Below are 17,458 nucleotides of genomic sequence, written 5' to 3'. Positions count from 1 at the left end.
TTAAAAATTAAATGTTAATACATAACAGTGACATTCATTTGTTTTAAAGAATAATTGTTGCTAGTTTGCTTTACGAGAAAAATTCTTCGATATGGCTAATTGTCCATCTGTCATTGATTTATAATTTTCGGTTTTATTCTCAATTTGTGAAATTTTGTTGAATTTGAAACTGAATAAAATAGGTCTATATAAAAATGAAACTGATTTTGTGGTTGATCAAATCACGAGGAAACGAAATAAATTTTTAAATATTAAGGGAGCAGAATTGATGAAATGTAATCTTTTTTCTGGTATTGTGAACACAATGCTCATCAAATATGCATACTATTACATTTCGTTCTTTTTTTTTTTTCAAAAATTGTGATTTTAAAGTACATTTTGTATTTTTGCATATTTTGCCAATTTTTAACTTTCAGGCCATTTTCTCTGATTTTAGGTTACTTTTTGTCATTTTACCTAAGTTTTGGTGATTTTTCGTCATTTTTGGTATGTTTCGGTATTTTTCAAAATAAATTTTTGCCGTTATTTTGATTTCAGAAATATATTCGAGACTTTGCACTATGTAAACTGGACTACAGATTTATGTTTCTATGTTGTCAAGATAAGGGTGGTACTGTCACTAGGGTTGAAAATATATTCGTAGCATTTTATGTTTTCTTTTGTCCTACTACGATTTGTTTGCTGTTTGACGAAGTGTTGATATTTATTCGAAAGAACACTCTTTCTACTCTACAAAACTGTGCTAATCATTGTTTAATCTCTTTGGGAGCTTGGGTACCCCAGAGCTAACCGAGAACAACAAAGAGACTCGCCTTCAAATTGCTTCTAAACATCTTGCCCTTCACCGAGCAATACGTGGACATAAGAAACGTTTTTTTTTTTTTTTTTAAATTGAGTTGATTTTAAGTTTAATGCAGAACGTACCGGTTTTTTTTTTTTTTGTACTGAATCGTAACGAGAGATGAGAAATAATGTCTATACGTTAATCTGAAACAAACAAAAGACTGAGTGACTCCAGGGTGATATGCCGAACCCGAGAGTCAAGCGATCCCATGCTCATTTTGTTTTCTGTTAGCGAACATTCCAACAATTATTCAAGTAATTTGAACGATTTTATTTTTACTCTTTCATGATAGAAACTATTTTAATGAAAAAAGAAAGAAAAACAAATTAGGAGGAAATTTCCGGAATATGAAAAAAGATCGAAGTTTGGAATAAGGATAAACTGTTGGTAGGGTAGGCACTGGGATGATTGGAGTTTTTATTCACAACTTAAAATAAGCAAGCATATTACGCATTTCTCTTGCTGGTACTTCAAAAACGAAAAATCCCTTTTCCCCCTCTTTACATACATACATACACACACACACACATACAGAGAGAGTTGTATTGCACATGTAAATACATACAAACGAAAAAGAGAGAACGAGGTAGTTCTGAGGCCAATTTGCAGGTCTAGAGCTCAACTAAGGGAATGATGCTTGCCTTCCTTCATTTATAACGAAACACGGTCCTGCCGCTAGCCTCATTAGTGGCGTAATGAAGAGGGGTTAATTACGAGCAGAGAAACTGTGATCGTACCAACAACGACAGACTATATATATATATATATATATATATTCCAGAAGAACTTCAAATTAGGAAAAAAAAAAATACTGACAGAAGTTGAAAATACCTTTCTATATCTCTAAGTGTATGTGTTATATGTTTATGCGTTGTTAGAGGTTTAAAAAAAAAAAGAACTAGAAAGATACGAGAAAGCGCTTTTTATTAGGAAAAAAAAAATAAAATACTAGATAATTAGCACAGGTAAAATGTGAGAGTGTCCGAACAGCGGAACCGGTAAAGCATATTTGCTTATTAGTAATATATGTCATGTGTAAACATATATATACTACGAAATGGTGGAAATGTATGTTTTTCTACAAGTACTTCTGGCTAAACACTGAAAGATGTAATATCATATCCGTACAAATACACCGTGAATGCCACAGTTTCTGGTGAATTGGCTCCGTTCATACGGGCTTATCAACATACAAAGAAAAGAAACATTTTCAACTTTTTTTTTTTTTATTTGGTATCCTATGGATAGTGTGCGTCATGACAATAATTTGACTTAACCTATTGACCGGTTAAATATTGGTAAATATATTGATGGTATGAAGTGTGAACATGAAATAAAAGCAAGGATAGAAATGGCAAAAGAAGCCTTTAGGAGGAAGAAAATACTATTTGTGGACTTTAAACAAAGAGTTGAGAAAAAGGCGTTGAGTGCTTCGTGTAGAGTACCTACGTATTGTCCTTATGGGGTCTTCTTATTGTCAGTTGAAGCAAGTGACATGCAATACACTAAAAACAGGGACACCTATGAAAATTTACAGTACAATCATAGTTGTCATCACGCACTGTTTTTTCGTTCCTATTAGTTGAATATCTATGAATAATAAAAGCGGATTTTTTTAAATTGTACGAATTATAATTATTTGTTTTGAGAAAAAAACCGGAACATATAGAGTTCAAACAATTTTTGGGTTATGGGTAATGTAAATCTGGGACTGTTCAGGTTAAATCGGGATGTCTGGGAGTCCTAGGCATTAACCGTAGTAAACAGTAAGGAAATTCATCAGTCTTTGTAAGTCTTTGTATGAACACCATGTACACGTTATGCTGACTGAAGGAAAAGTATCAACTAGGAATCTTTACAATAGTTTACCCTACTCAAACACATAATTTATTCGCTTCAATCACATATACCATATACTCCGCACATTTACACTTCTACCATAATTCGTTTTCCATTATAAATTTTCTCCCATTTCCCCCAATTGTTACCTGAGTTCATTTTAGCATATGGTCGTCTTTCATTGTATGAACTTCTTTCCTGATTTCTAGGTTCCCTCTTTCCCAATTGTAATTCCTTACTTTTCTTGTTCTATTACTTTATCATACTTTTTACTTTCTGCATTTTTTTACTTCTCGCAATATCACATTATCAACCTGGGTTGTTACTCCTTCAAAATTGAGCTTGGAATGTAGCTGATTCTGTTATCGAGCACTTAGAGTACTCCCAGATTGTTTGCATTAGCTCAAAGTATATCCTACATTATCTATATTGCTAACATTAAATGAATGCACCTATGATGTGCTATGAGGTACTTTGGGGATCTCCACCACTGTTTTTGATACGACAAAACAGATCCGTGTATGTGTGTGTGTGTGTGTGTGTGTGTGTGAATGATAAACACTATTAAAACTACATGTATTTCGTCTCGTTCTAAATGTGCTGAAGTGTATGTTTGTGCAGCAAATGTTGGCAATGTATTTTTAAAGTGTTAGACAATTCTCAGGCAATAAGAGGATAGGTTAACTGAATCATACCTCACGTAGATGATGATGTTGACTTAAGTCCGGAAGTGAATTTGCTAAGTACAGCTATCTCTATGTACACTATATCAGTCTATTTAAGTAACTTTATAAATGTTAAGTGTAAATGTCGATGACCAACTATGATTTAGAGTCTGACTAACTCTAAATCCAACTTCCTTTGACAAAATACATTGAAGTATTTTATACAACAAAGATCCTTGCACTGCAGCTCGTGGCACCCAAAATTCGGGCTGAAATCACTACACGTGCATATAAAATTTCTCCGAAGAAATTTTAGTTAACCAATAGTGAGCATCATGTCGGCACTCTGAATTTTATCTAAGTTATATAACGCTGTCCAAAGCAATGTGTTTGTATTAACAAGAAAAAAAATACAAAATGCTTACATTAACAAAAAATTTCAGACGGGAGCAGGAAAATTCGGTGTAGGAAAACTTGGTGTAAGGAAATTTGGTGCACGAAAAATTTATTGTACGGAACTCTAGGGGAATGCTAGGTGTAGGTGTGGGGAATGCTAGGTGTAAAGAAAGATTTGTTGCAGTAGAGCGTAGGATTCACTAGAAACTTAACTTTGAAGATAAAGAAGTGTATTAATTTTAAGTTCAAAGTTTGTGTAGAACTTACTTTTACTGTCTACTATAAGGAATTAAAAAAAATAGTGATCTTGAAATAGCTTGAATTTGAGGGCCGTGTAATTTAGCAAAGCGACCGTCACTACCAATAGACATTTAATTTGAAACAAGTTTTTATGCTGTTTTAGAATGTCTTCTAAAATTTTCTACTTCCAAATATAAGTGTAGGTTACTGGAGAAGTGAAGTTAAAAATTGCAAGGGTTTCGACGCTCACATTGGTGGTAGTCATCCATCAATATGGAGATTGCTGGATGTCCTGTAAAGGGAGCAAACGTTACCAACCTTCCAAATTGAAGGGTTACATGCAGGTCACTCCCATAATAGTAATAAGAGATATAAATGCACCACTTCCAGATTGCAGTCGCTTGCAACTACTTTTGGAAATGGAAATATCTTTCAATATTTGAGAGAAGTGGCCTAAATTTGTCATTTTGACAAATAATTCTGAATCTCGCATTTGTTATGCATATATCGAGTCTTGAGAGCACAAATGTCATATGTCCAGTTTTCTAAATTTTTCGATAGACTGTTTCGAAGTGATAAATGTGCCCTACCAAAGCAGTGAGTTTGAGTTTTGAGACAACTGTTCACTGTGTATTGCCAAGGAGCTATTAATGGTGGATATATGATATTTGTGCACCTGACATAGCAGATATCAAGCTAGCGAAATAGTTGACAAAGTCAATATTTACAAAAAATCGACACATGACATCTGTGCTCTCAAGGCTCGATATAAAACCAACCTACTTTACATTGCCATCCGACTAAGACCTTTTTGATCAATATATTTTTGCATCTTATATATATATATATGGAAGGTGTTTTTAGTTGTTTCAATAAATTCTGTTCCTTTAACTATTATAGTTGTGATTGTTTTATATCTGACGAAGTGTCAGATTGATTGTGTGATGGAAACAAATTATAGCAATCTCCCTTAAAAAAAAAAAATGTAAGAGTTATCGGACAACCCAATGCAAGAAATAAATTTTCATTTCTTGAAGTACGTAATAACATTTTATTTGGTCCATTTTATGGCGTTTTTGTTTTCACAATATGAAGTCTATAAGTTATCGTAAGGCGTAATATGCAATAAGTATTACACCGAATCCACCTTACATCTAACTTTTTCCATACACCGAGTTTTCCGAACACCGAATTTTCCTACACCGAGTTTTCTTGCACCGAATCTTCCTACACCGAAATTTCCTAAACCCCTTTCAGACAATTTATAACATTCACAGACTGTGTTTTGTAAAACTGAAATTCCAAAACAAAAACTAACTTTGATATTCTTTTAAAAGCAGAGAATTAATATACACATTTTTTCTATTAATGAAAATAAAATATTAAACTCCGTGATAATATAGTACATTTTTTAATTGTCTAACTATGTAAATTGGTGGCAAGTCTTTTACAAGACGCTTGTCACTCAGAGAGCTCTTACGTTTTCTACCTTACAAATTACATGTAGCAGACGAACGACAGTGGTACGGCTAAATTGTTTGCAATGACACGAACATTATTCCGAGGGTCTGCTTCCACGTAACTCCTGAGGAGCTCATTTGAACATGATGTTAGTCGTTGCCCACAAAGCTTATGCAAGTCTGCGTCACCAGAACGAAATTTGCCAAACCAATGGCGAATGGTGTGTTCATTCACCATTCCTGGCTCAAATGCACTTATGTTTTTGCTTACTGTACAGAACGTGTCAACTTTAATTTGTAAAAGTAAAGCACTCGCAATTGTGTTTTCTCAAAGTGCATTTTCATACAAAGGACAAAAACAAATTAAAGAACTAAGGTCAGGTATCGTAGGTAGGATGAAAGTAAATTAAATGATTAAGGCTGTCCATTGTAAGTAGCATAAAATTAACGACTAAAGTCGTTCATTTTAAGGAGAAGCCACAATCAGGAATAAGATCAACCATGATACGTATCACAAAACTAAATTGTACGATTGAAGTCGTTCGTTGTAAGAAGAATAAAAATAAATGATTATAGTGAGATATTCTATTTATTTAAGGATCAAAGAGCTTAATTTTTCCGTAATATTTAACATTTTTGAAAATAATTGGGAGCTCATCTAGTGATTACTCTGTTTTAATTCTCAAATTAAGCTACCAAAACACATTAGTCTCAAACGGTAAGTTTTGGGTTCTTCTCATCATCAAAACGTTGATATTTTTTTTTTTATCCTTCCATTACTTTTTTCTGTTGGTTTCAGCGTATAACAATGCAAAGTATTCTCTTAGGCTATATACTGTATATCCTCTCGCAGATACATGAACTGGAATTATAAACAAAAGTTTTACCTTGTGTACAAAGGTGTAAATTCACAATCATTTAGCGTGTAAGAAGCACATCCTCAAGTTAGACATTAAAACAAACACGTGCTGCGAAAATACTGAATATCTCCAGCTTAAAATCTAAACAAGCTGAACAAATAATATTTTATATATCCACAGTATATACATATACATCAACATTGTGGGCTCTTGGAAATTTCTGTATGAAATATAAACTTGCATCCTCACGCATCTGTAATTTTTATTTTTGCCACATCAAAGAGCACCTTTTAATAAATTCTTTTAGAAAATTAAGTTTAAAACAAACAGTAAGTTAATACAAATCTACCAAAACACGGTCTGATTAACTCAACAAACGTCCAAATAATTCTACATACAGTTTTTCTTTACTTTTCACGTATATATATATATCTCCTATGTTTCAAGCTTCCAACCAACATTAAAACTCCATCCAGGTATGACGCACAGTATACAGAATTTTTTTTTTTTCAATCAACAAAAGAAAGATGCAGAGAATTGCTATATAATTTGTAAATAGGAATTAACACAGACTATAAACCAAATGGAATGAAGGCTAAAATAAAGTACACACAAAGCTCTCTCATTCGAGATATTTTTCCCCCTCATATTTCTTAACTGTAACGAGGAAAATACAGTTCTATGTACAGTACAATTTCTAAACTTGTTTCCGTATATACTTGCTTCTGTTTGCATATTGTTGTGTGCATATAAATAAAGAAAAACAATGAATTTTCAGAAATCATATCACATTTATGAGTCAACTTATTTGAAGAACGAATTCATATAACTCTTATCATATTGTACTTATAATGCGTTTTACTTTAATTGCATTTCTTTTTTTTTTAATTCTATTTTATTCTCCTCTAAACCTTAGAAATTTAATGATTTTGCTAACTCACGCGTAACTAACTTTAGATAACCTGAAGAATGACTTGTAAAACGTTGGCGATAAAACGTTGAAACCGATATTGAAACCAACAAACTTGAACCACTTCCGGTTTTAGTAGAGTGTTATGGACAGTAATGTTACATTGTCTTGAAGCGCTGAATCGTTTACAGAAAACAGCTTCTTGCTATCTGTTACTGATTTTGTTCTATGGCAACAAACGTTGAAACCGGCAATGGTAAAATTTGAACCACTTATCGGTTGAATAGAGGGTTAACGGAGGTGATAGAATCTATTGTTTGGAAGATGATTCGATTGAAAACACTACTTCTCGATGTTTCTTTGCTCTCATATCTGTCGATAGTTGGATGGACGGACAGTCGGACAAAGCCATTCTATAGGACAATCAAGTCTAAAAGACTTTGGATGTCTGAAAAGTTGTGAGATATGTTTCAGCCGTTACGCTTTCCCGCAGCAGAGTCTTCCTGAGACAGACGTCTCTTCTGAAAATGGCCTAGAAATGATCTTTCCTTTACATACGATTCGGAGAATCTTTCTCGTCATTAACTGTAGTTTCACTTCTTGCAGCATGCCGTGGAGGTCTGCAGGTGTGCTTGAATTCAGCAGCTCCTCTCAACCGGTGTACAGATACTTCACTAGACATGCATCCATTTGGAACTCCTTCGTGTCTAAGCTGTTAGAGTACGCGCATTTGGAAAACCCGGGTTCGATTCCCAGCGGGAGCTCATATGGTTCGGATTCCAAGTTAATCAGTAGGTCCACGTCTCATGTAGTCTCGCTGCTGAACGGAACGTTAAACTCAAAATCAACAACAACAACGTGCATCCATTTGCTTTCACTGTTTAGTTTCTTTTTTTCTTATTATTTTTCTCTTTTATTCTGAGTTCTGTTCTCTTTATTCCCCCAATGCTTTTATTAGGTTTGTATGGAGGAAATTGGCGTGTTATTTTCTCAATTAAGATTAAAACTGGAAGTGAAAATAGCTATCTAGTACTTCAGGTTTAAATAGAGAGATTGGAGTAGAGATGACATATTCTTGGGACTTAATAAATAGCAAAATACTTCTAGCCACTTATTACGCCTTTTATTCTATGACGATCAACGTTGAAACCAGAAATGGTTGATGTCTGCCACTTCCGGTTTGAATAAGGGTTACGAGAGAAGATGATACCAATTCTTTGAAAGTTAAATCGATTCCAAAAACTGCTTCTCGCTATCTTATTGTATTTCCTCTGTGTAGGATACATTATTAAAAACGGAAATTGTAGTGAATTTTTACCACTTCATGTTTTAGTACAGAATCAAGAATGTGTATGAAACGTACCATTGAGACACTTTGTCGGTTACAGAAATACGCTTTCCGTTTTTACTTTATAATGATCAACGTTAAAACTGGAAATGATTGATTTCTACTACTATCACTTTCAATCAGGGTTGTTTTGTTTAAAACAAAATGTTTAAAACAAATGATTAAAACTTGTTTTAAACAATTGATTTTGTTTTAAACAAATTTTATATACGTTTTAAACATTTTGTTTTAAACATGTGTATTTTTAATACTTGTCTTATTTATTTTTATTTTTATTTATTTTTATTTATAATAGTCCTCTACAGAGCCAAACTCCATTTACAAAGGAACACATGTATACACACATAATTTCATATGAAATACATATATATCTATATATTGAAAGAAATAAAAAAATACATGTAAACAAGGAAAAATACAAGTTAAATAATAAAAACAAATTAAGATATTAATAGAATAATTATATTTTAAATATATACTTATTTTTATTTTATTTCATTTTTGTAAAAAAAAAAAAAATCTGCCAGTAAAAGAAAATGGTCAAAAAGTGCTTCTCATTCAAAAGACTATTTTCTTCCCATGCGAATGTTTTGATTTCTCGTGGCTACAGCAGGTCAATGTGGTGATCTACAATTTCTATTGTCTCTTTTTTCCCCCTTGTTTTTAACGTTTATTGTATACTGTTTAAATGCCTATCAGTTAACTTGCGATAAAGTGTCGTAGTAGAAGCTTGGACTTCTTATAGAACTGATATTAAAAAATAAATAAAAGAATTATAACGGAAACAAGTTTTTGTGATGTATTCAGAAAACAAACAAAGGGTTCTTTGCTAAATTGTGCTTCTGAAATATTGCAGGAATTCGTTGATACAGTATTGGTTCTCAGTCTTCATACAGTATATACATCTTTAGAGAAAGAAAAAATCCAAAATGAATGAAAGAAAAACTACATGACAAAGTGCAATTTAGAGTTTTATATGATAGCCGCTAGAGAGGGGCGTCCGTTTAGAGGTCATCCGCTCCCTAGCCTCAATTTCAGATGTCGGGAGCAGTAATGCAGATTTAGAAAGCCTTTGCTGAGCAAAATCCACAGAAAAAAAATTGAAGTCCTTATACCGAATAAATACAGACTTTGATCACCATTTCTATTGACCGTAAGGAACTACAGGACTAAATTGCTCTCTTGTGTTTTTTGGCCTAGGATTTCAAAGGTGGATCTACTTTCAAGTTTCGAGCCTGCTTAAAATTCTGGAAATTGAGCCTAAGCAACGTTCCAGTTTTGATCATCTATATTTCCTCCGTATTTATTCGGTGTAAGGACCAGGGTTGCCAACTTCTCTTAAGAAAAAATCGGGACGGAACAATCCGTGTTGGAACCCGTTCCTCAATTCTCCCCGAGAAAATTACACATACGGCGAATCGTTGAAAACAATGTAAATAATCAGCTGAATAACACGAACTTGAACGAATGCAGCACCTTATATATATATATTCCCACCATGCTCATCACTACGTATCAGCAATAAATATACGCAACAAATTCAAACCAACACAACTGCAATTTATTTCATATAAACAAAGTTTAGAGAGAAAATTGTATAGATTTTTTTTATCACAAATGAGTGCATAACATTGCTAAGAAATTACTGACAAAAAGTATTACTGAAATCAAGTCTTATTCTTTGGCTATTATCATGCGAAAAAGGCAAGTCAAAGTAATTGTAATTTATTTAACATAGTCTAAACAACGTTTAAAACAGGTTGCAAAAACAATATTTTTAGTGCTGTATGGAATATACTATCATCATAATCGGCTGGATTATCAACTCAAAACAATTAGGGAATAACTATAAATTAAAGACGAGCTGCTATTTTTTCATGAGTCAAATTAAACACACACATTTGCTACAAGTGATTCTGTACATAAAACTGCATGTAAAAGAATGTTATTTCTTTGTAAAAATGGCCCAGTAAAATATTAATTAACTTTGAAAATCAATAAAACGGGACAATATGCGTCCCGACGAATATCCGGTCGGGACGCGGGACAAATAAGTCAGAAATCGGTATAGTCCCGACAGAATCGGGACGGTTGGTAACCCTGGTAAAGACCTCAAACTTGTTCTGTTGCACTTTTCTTATCTAAAGGTTTCTAAAACTGCCTTACTGTCCCCAAAATCTGAGATTCAGGGTGGGGTTAGGGGCGGCTGCTTCCTGCCCCACTGATGCCACTGTCTAGCGGCTGCCATATGAAACTATCCTACGCCATTTTACGTGGTTTTAGTTACATTTATTTCGGACTCTTGGCTGCGAAGATATTACGTTTTGAACAAGAATTCATTTCCTGAGTAACACTGAACCTTATTGAAAATGGACTTGGATCCATTCTGCTCTGAACGCCCCAAACATTACTTTTCTTCAATAAATTATTGGCTTGAAAAAAGGAACCAATTACATAGGCTTGCAGAAAATATTCTAAACTTAAAACAACGCGAAGTGTGATCCAAATATTAAACTAACTAACTAACTAACTCTATGGCCTATGGAACCCGGAGGTTCAATGCCGCGTTCACAAAAGCTCTCCACTGGCTTCTATCCTTAGCTAACTGCATCCAGTTTCTACTCTGTATTCCAATGTCTGCGAGATCCATCTTAATATTGTCCTTCCATCTGCGCCTAGGTCTTCCTAATGGTCGTTTTCCGATTGGTCTTCCAGTCAAGACTTTGAAAGCGTCTCTACTTCCTTCCATTCTAGCTACATGACCCGCCCATCTAAGCCTCCTAGACTTGACGACCCTAACAATGTTGGGTAAACCATATAAATTATGTAGTTCCTCGTTATGAAGTTTCCGCCATTCCCCATTCCCGTTCCTCTTGGGTCCGAATATTCGTCTCAGGATCCTGTTCTCAAATACTTTCAGTCTATGTTCTTCCCTCAGAGTAAGTGACCATGTTTCGCAGCCATACAGAACAACAGGCATGATTATCGTTTTGTATATTTTAAGTTTCAAATTCCTCGACAGAATTCGCGACGACAAGAGATTTTGAACCGAATAGTAACACGAATTCCCTGCTTTTAGTCGACATTTAATTTCTCCGTGAATATGATTTTCCTCTGTTAATATTGAACCTAGATATTTGAAAGTATCCACTTTATCAAAAGTATTATTTAGTATTTTAACGCATCCATAATTTGCTGTATTCCGGTCCCGACGCACTTCCATGTATTTAGTTTTCTCTGCATTTACTTCTAAACCCATATCCCTGCAAGCGTTTAATAATATCTCTGCATTTATTTCTACTGTTCTCCTATCATCTCCTATTAAATTTACATCATCAGCATATGCCATAACCTGGTGAATACCGTTCAACTGTAAGCCCTGGTTGCTATCTTTGATTTTCCTTATAGCGTATTCCAAAACGAAGTTAAATAATAATGGCGACAACGCATCTCCTTGTTTCAGGCCATTTTCGACGTGAAAGCTCGTGGACAAAAATTTTCCTACCCGGACTTTACTTTGGGATTCATTTAAACATATCTTAATTAATCTAATTAGCTTTCTCGGTATTCCAAGTTCTGCAAGAACGTTGTATAATGTTTCTCTCCTAACCGAGTCGTACGCCTTTCTAAAATCAATAAATAGTTGATATACGGGTATTGTATTCCCACTTTTTTTCGAGTTGTAGAGACTTTTATAGTGAGTTTGTATCATTGCCATTATATTTGCATAACGTTTCTCTTTTGTTTTTAAAAGCAGTTTGTGTGTGTGAGTGTCAGCAAGTTGAGCACCAAGAGATCCATACAAGACGGTCCTCCGGAATTCGTACAAAAAGACAATATAACAGTTGTAAGTGTTTCAGTTGTTGTGTAGTTAGTGCAAATAAACATGTATTCATTTATCACAATTAAGTTGTTTTGTGAACATTTATTCATCAAAAGACAGACAGAACATTGGTCAACTCCGACCGGATCACAGTGAACCAGCGTGTGATACAAACTGTGAATATGTATGTGAACAATTGTTACATTGCTCTTTGTTTAGTTTTGTTCGTGTGTGCAGTGACGTTTATTAATTCTTCTGGAACTTATGTGAATAGACATAAGTGAGAACACGTTCATCAGTGTGGACTTGTGTGTGGACTTGTGTTTATTAGTTAGTGTGGACTTAGAATCAGTGATGCCAATTGAAGGGAAATTTCCCTTGGCGCAGGGAAATTTTGAGTAAAGTTTGGAGGAAAGGGAAAAAGGGAAATTGCTTGTAATCTCTCAATATTGCAGGGAAATTTGAACCTTTCTTCAATATGGGCGAATACTGGGTCATTAGTGTATGTGTGTTGTGTAAGTTTACAAATTTTCTGGTGACTGTGCGCACAGAATCATAAATTCTGAAGAATTCCGCATATCTAAACTTTGATTTAGTTTGTATTGTGCTTACGAACATTCCTCGTGTACAGCCAAAGACAGTAGCAGGTAGAATTTTCTTTGTACCTGTTCGTATTTGTTTCAGTAAATATGGGAGTGCTGTTCCTAAGTACATACCAAATATATACTTAATATTTTCTTTGTACCTTAGGTTACATTAATATTAAAATCTATCATGATATCTAGGATAAAAATTAAATTTACATAATATTTATTTTATATTTTTTATTATTTATTTAGGTTGTCCGTCCTGACCAAGGTATTTATAGGGCTTTTCCTCAGTCACACCAGGCAAATGCAGAGATTACACCTTTAACATAGGTCCGACCTACACCTTTCCATATCCTTTCCCCTCCCCTATCGCGACGCCTTAGATACCTAAAGAACAAATCAAGTTCAAATTCTGCGTAAGCTCAAAGGAAGGCTGTCAGGTATCTGCTTGTATGTGGTTACAAGATTGCGGTGAGGGGGTGGAAGCGAAAACTATTAGAAATACGTTTACTAAATACAGTACTTGAACGGTTTGGATGAAGGGAAATTTTGACCAGAAAAGGGAAATTTTGAAGCTTGTGAAGGGAAAACGGCTCTGAAGGAATTGGCATCACTGCTTAGAATATTTTTCAAGATGGAGGATTCAGACAGAAGCAAGTTAGTGAAACAACGTGGTGTGTGCAAAAGTCAGCTGACAAGAATTCAAAACTACGTAAGTAATATTAATTCAACAACTACAATTAGTCAGGTGAAAGTACGTAAGACTGCAATGATTGAGTTGTATAAAAAGTTCGATGAAGTACAATCACAGTTAGAAATAAATTACGAACAAGTAGAGGACGATGCATATAGGGAAGAGTTTGAAACCAGTTACTATGATGTATTAGCGCAACTAGAGGATTTTATTATTCAGCGTAGCCAAGAATCTCATTCAAACAATTCCTCAAAAAATGAGAATCAGGTGTCAAATGATCAATTAAAATTGCCTCGTGTTGAATTGCCATCATTTGAAGGACGATACGAAAATTGGCTTTCATTTTCAGACAATTTTAAAGTTATGATTCATAATAACGATAACGTGTCAGTGTTGCAAAAGTTCCATTACCTTAGGAGTGCATTGAGAGGGGAGGCGTATGATTTAATAGCGAATCTGCAAGTTACAGAAGCTAATTATAAAATTGCATGGCAATTATTGAAAGACAGGTATGAAAATAAGCGTTTGATTGCAGCTACTCATGTCCGTAATTTGTTACATATTAAATGTATCACAAAGGAAACTACATCAGAATTAAGAGAATTTATTAATACAGCTACTAGTAACTTGAATGCATTACGAGCTTTAGATTTGCAGACACCACTAGAAGAGGTTTTGTTAGTTCAACATTTCGTTTCTCAATTAGACAGTAACACTAGGCGTGCGTGGGAGTTACAAATCACAGATCATTCTTTCCCTCCCTTATCAGAGTTCTTTGCTTTCTTGGAACGTAGGTGTCAAGCATTTGAAACTATAAAAAATACACCATCGCAAGAAGTAGTGTCAAGGTCAAGGGGCGATAAAAATAGACAGAGTGGTGAACCAAAACAAAAAGAAAAAAACAACCAAATCATACGTGACAACAACTCACTCTTTCTGTAACTTTTGTAAACAAAACCTAATACATCAGTTGTTTAAATGTCCTGCATTTTTAAACGCTGAAGCAAAAGAAAGACAAGACTATGTTCGAGATAATTTATTGTGTTTCAACTGTCTCAAAAAAGAATGTAAAGACGTGCAGATCAGGTGGCTGTAAACGCTGTTCCAAAAGGCATAATAGACACGGCGCAAGATAACTTTGCACTTTGAAACCGTTGCTTCTCGAGCGAGTGAGATGAAAATGAGAGGAAATGGTTGATCCTACGCATGCGCAAGATATGTTGCCAACCGCGATTATCCAAACTTCTCAGTAGTAGATCCTTTTTTTTTTTTTAATAGTTTGTTTATTACTGAATGTTTGCCTCTTTGCAAAGCATCACACATCCTCTCCACTGCTTTTGCAACTGGACTGGTACAATTGACAACAATAGACCGTCGTTTGCTCTTTCTTTCTCGAAGTAAGCTCTGACACTATATATCAATTCCCTACTTAGACTTCTGATCGTAGTACTGCTCCCGAGTTTTTTAAAAAAGATCTTTCATCTTCCATATCATAGCGTTAATTAACCAAAGTATAAGAGAATTTGAAATCAATTATTAAAATTAAGAATAACTGAATGTATCAAACACCTGAACGTGCCGGCATAAAAAAAGAGGTAAAGAACTCATACAAATACATCAACACAAACCCAGATATTAACACACAAAAGAATAGATACACATAGTATTTTAGTTCTACAAATCACAAAAATTCAGATTTATATACACCACTATAACACAATGCTAAGTAATACTGAGTGGAAAACATTCTTTCACCCTTCTTATTTTGACCTTTGGGTTACCAAAAAAAAAAAAAAAGTAAAGAAAAGAAAAGAAAAAGAAATCCTCCCACACATCTGTTGGTCAACAGAACACATGGTACATTTTGGCAATCGTAGCATTCCATTCGCTTAGGTCTAAAACAAGAGACATTGCTCACTCACCCCTCGAAATAAGATATTTCCGATGCTTGTGGAGGTTTTGTTCTTTCGCTGGGTTTCGTGTAGTGTGCTGGTAGATTGAAAATAAGGTGTTTGTTGTTACTATCGTATTCCGGTCCAGTGTAGTGTGGATAGGCTGTTGTAGTGAATTTAACGTGACTATAAATGTTATAAACCCCAAAGTGAAGCACAAAAAGATCCCAAGGATGGGTTGCTTCATGAAACACAACTTTCAAAATTAATGATGTTCAAAAAAAACTCTGTGAAATTAGGTTCGGGCAAATCGGGAGGAACGAATGGATATCAGTCTGTAATCACGTGAAGCAAATTGAAACTCAGTTGGGAAGCAGAAGGAATTATGGATGAAATTACTGAGAGGGTCGTTATCAGTCTGGGTGGCATCGATAGTGATAGCAACAGTGATTCAGAAGAGGACACTGACGGTGACTTATCGGGAATACTGTAGAAGAAATGTAGGTGAGTGTTTCCTTTATGTACGCATACACATAGATGAAAAAAATTTGACATTTCATTTTTATTTGTGGAATGCAACGTCTATTATTAATAGTAATGATCTAGATATATATAGATGAAAAAGTACAACGTACGAGTTATGAATAATATCTCACATTTCTAAATTCATGGCGAATATTTATTTCAGTTGGCAACGCTGATAAGTTCACTTTTCTTCCTCCTAAATCACGGTCAGATGGGAACCAAATCGCGAACAGCATTACGTCACTCAAGTGCAGAGTTGTTGTGCGCCGTGTCTACCTTGCTGCATTATGATGTAATGTCAAAAGCAGATGAGAAATCCAGTGTTGCTAATTCACAATCAAGAAATTTTTCGAGTCATTCTAATACGAATAGAGAAAATATAACACAAGGTTCTTATTGCAATTTCAAGGGAAAACCAAATGTTACTGTTATGTTATCTACTGCTATAGTAAATGTACGAGATGCAAATGGTAAATTACATCCATGTAGGGTATTATTAGATTCTGCCAGTCAAAGTAATTTTGTAACTGAAGATTTGGTTCAAAGGTTGCGTCTACCTAAAAATAAACACCGAGTTCCAATTCAAGGTATTAATAGTGTGATTAGTGAAACAAAGCATTGTGTAGATGTACATGTAGAATCAAGAATTCGTGAATTTGCAATTGATGTAAACTGTTTAGTTTTGCTCAAAATAACAAATAACATTCCAAGTAGGCCAATAGATCATACTGATTGGAACTTGCCGACAGACATAGTGTATGCAGATCCTAATTTTCACCAACCAGATACTATTGACATTTTGTTAGGCGCGGAAGTGTTTTTGGACATTTTGCGGTCGCATAAACTAACTAGACCAGGGAATTATCCAGTAGTACAAGAGACTGAATTTGGGTACATTTTGGCGGGTAAAGTTCCTACAACAAGAGGTTCTAGTATACCACAAGTGTCATTTTTTGTGCAAGAAAGTAACCTTGATAGACAGTTACAGGCATTTTGGGAGCTCGAAACTATACATTCAACAGTCATGACTCAAGAAGAAAGGCAATGTGAACGACAGTTTGAGGAAAACACTACCAGAGATACCAGTGGTCGATTCGTTGTACGTCTGCCAATTAAGCCAAGCCATAAACCATTAGGAGAATCATATAATTTAGCTCTTCGTAGATTTTACCAGCTAGAAAGACAGTTGCAGCAGTGTCCAGAAATTAACGAGCAGTACTGTAACTTTATGAGGGAATATGAAGAATTAGATCATATGAAACCAGTGAAAGAAGAACATGAAGATAATGGTATGAAATGTTATCTGCCACATCATGCAGTATTGAAACCATCCAGTACCACAACAAAGCTAAGAGTGGTTTTCGACGCTTCT

At 34.6% G+C, this 17,458-nt stretch overlaps 1 protein-coding gene across 3 annotated transcripts in view; it reads right to left on the bottom strand.

The window, feature by feature from the left end:
* Positions 1-17,458, bottom strand: part of LOC145672148 (uncharacterized) — a 465,896-nt gene that overhangs the window by 51,639 nt on the left and 396,799 nt on the right. The window lies entirely within an intron of this gene.

Source organism: Thermobia domestica, chromosome 2 (genome assembly GCF_964235325.1).
Source record: "Thermobia domestica chromosome 2, izTheDome1.hap1.1, whole genome shotgun sequence".
Taxonomy (NCBI): domain Eukaryota; kingdom Metazoa; phylum Arthropoda; class Insecta; order Zygentoma; family Lepismatidae; genus Thermobia; species Thermobia domestica.
This window is presented reverse-complemented; position numbering and strand designations above follow the sequence as displayed.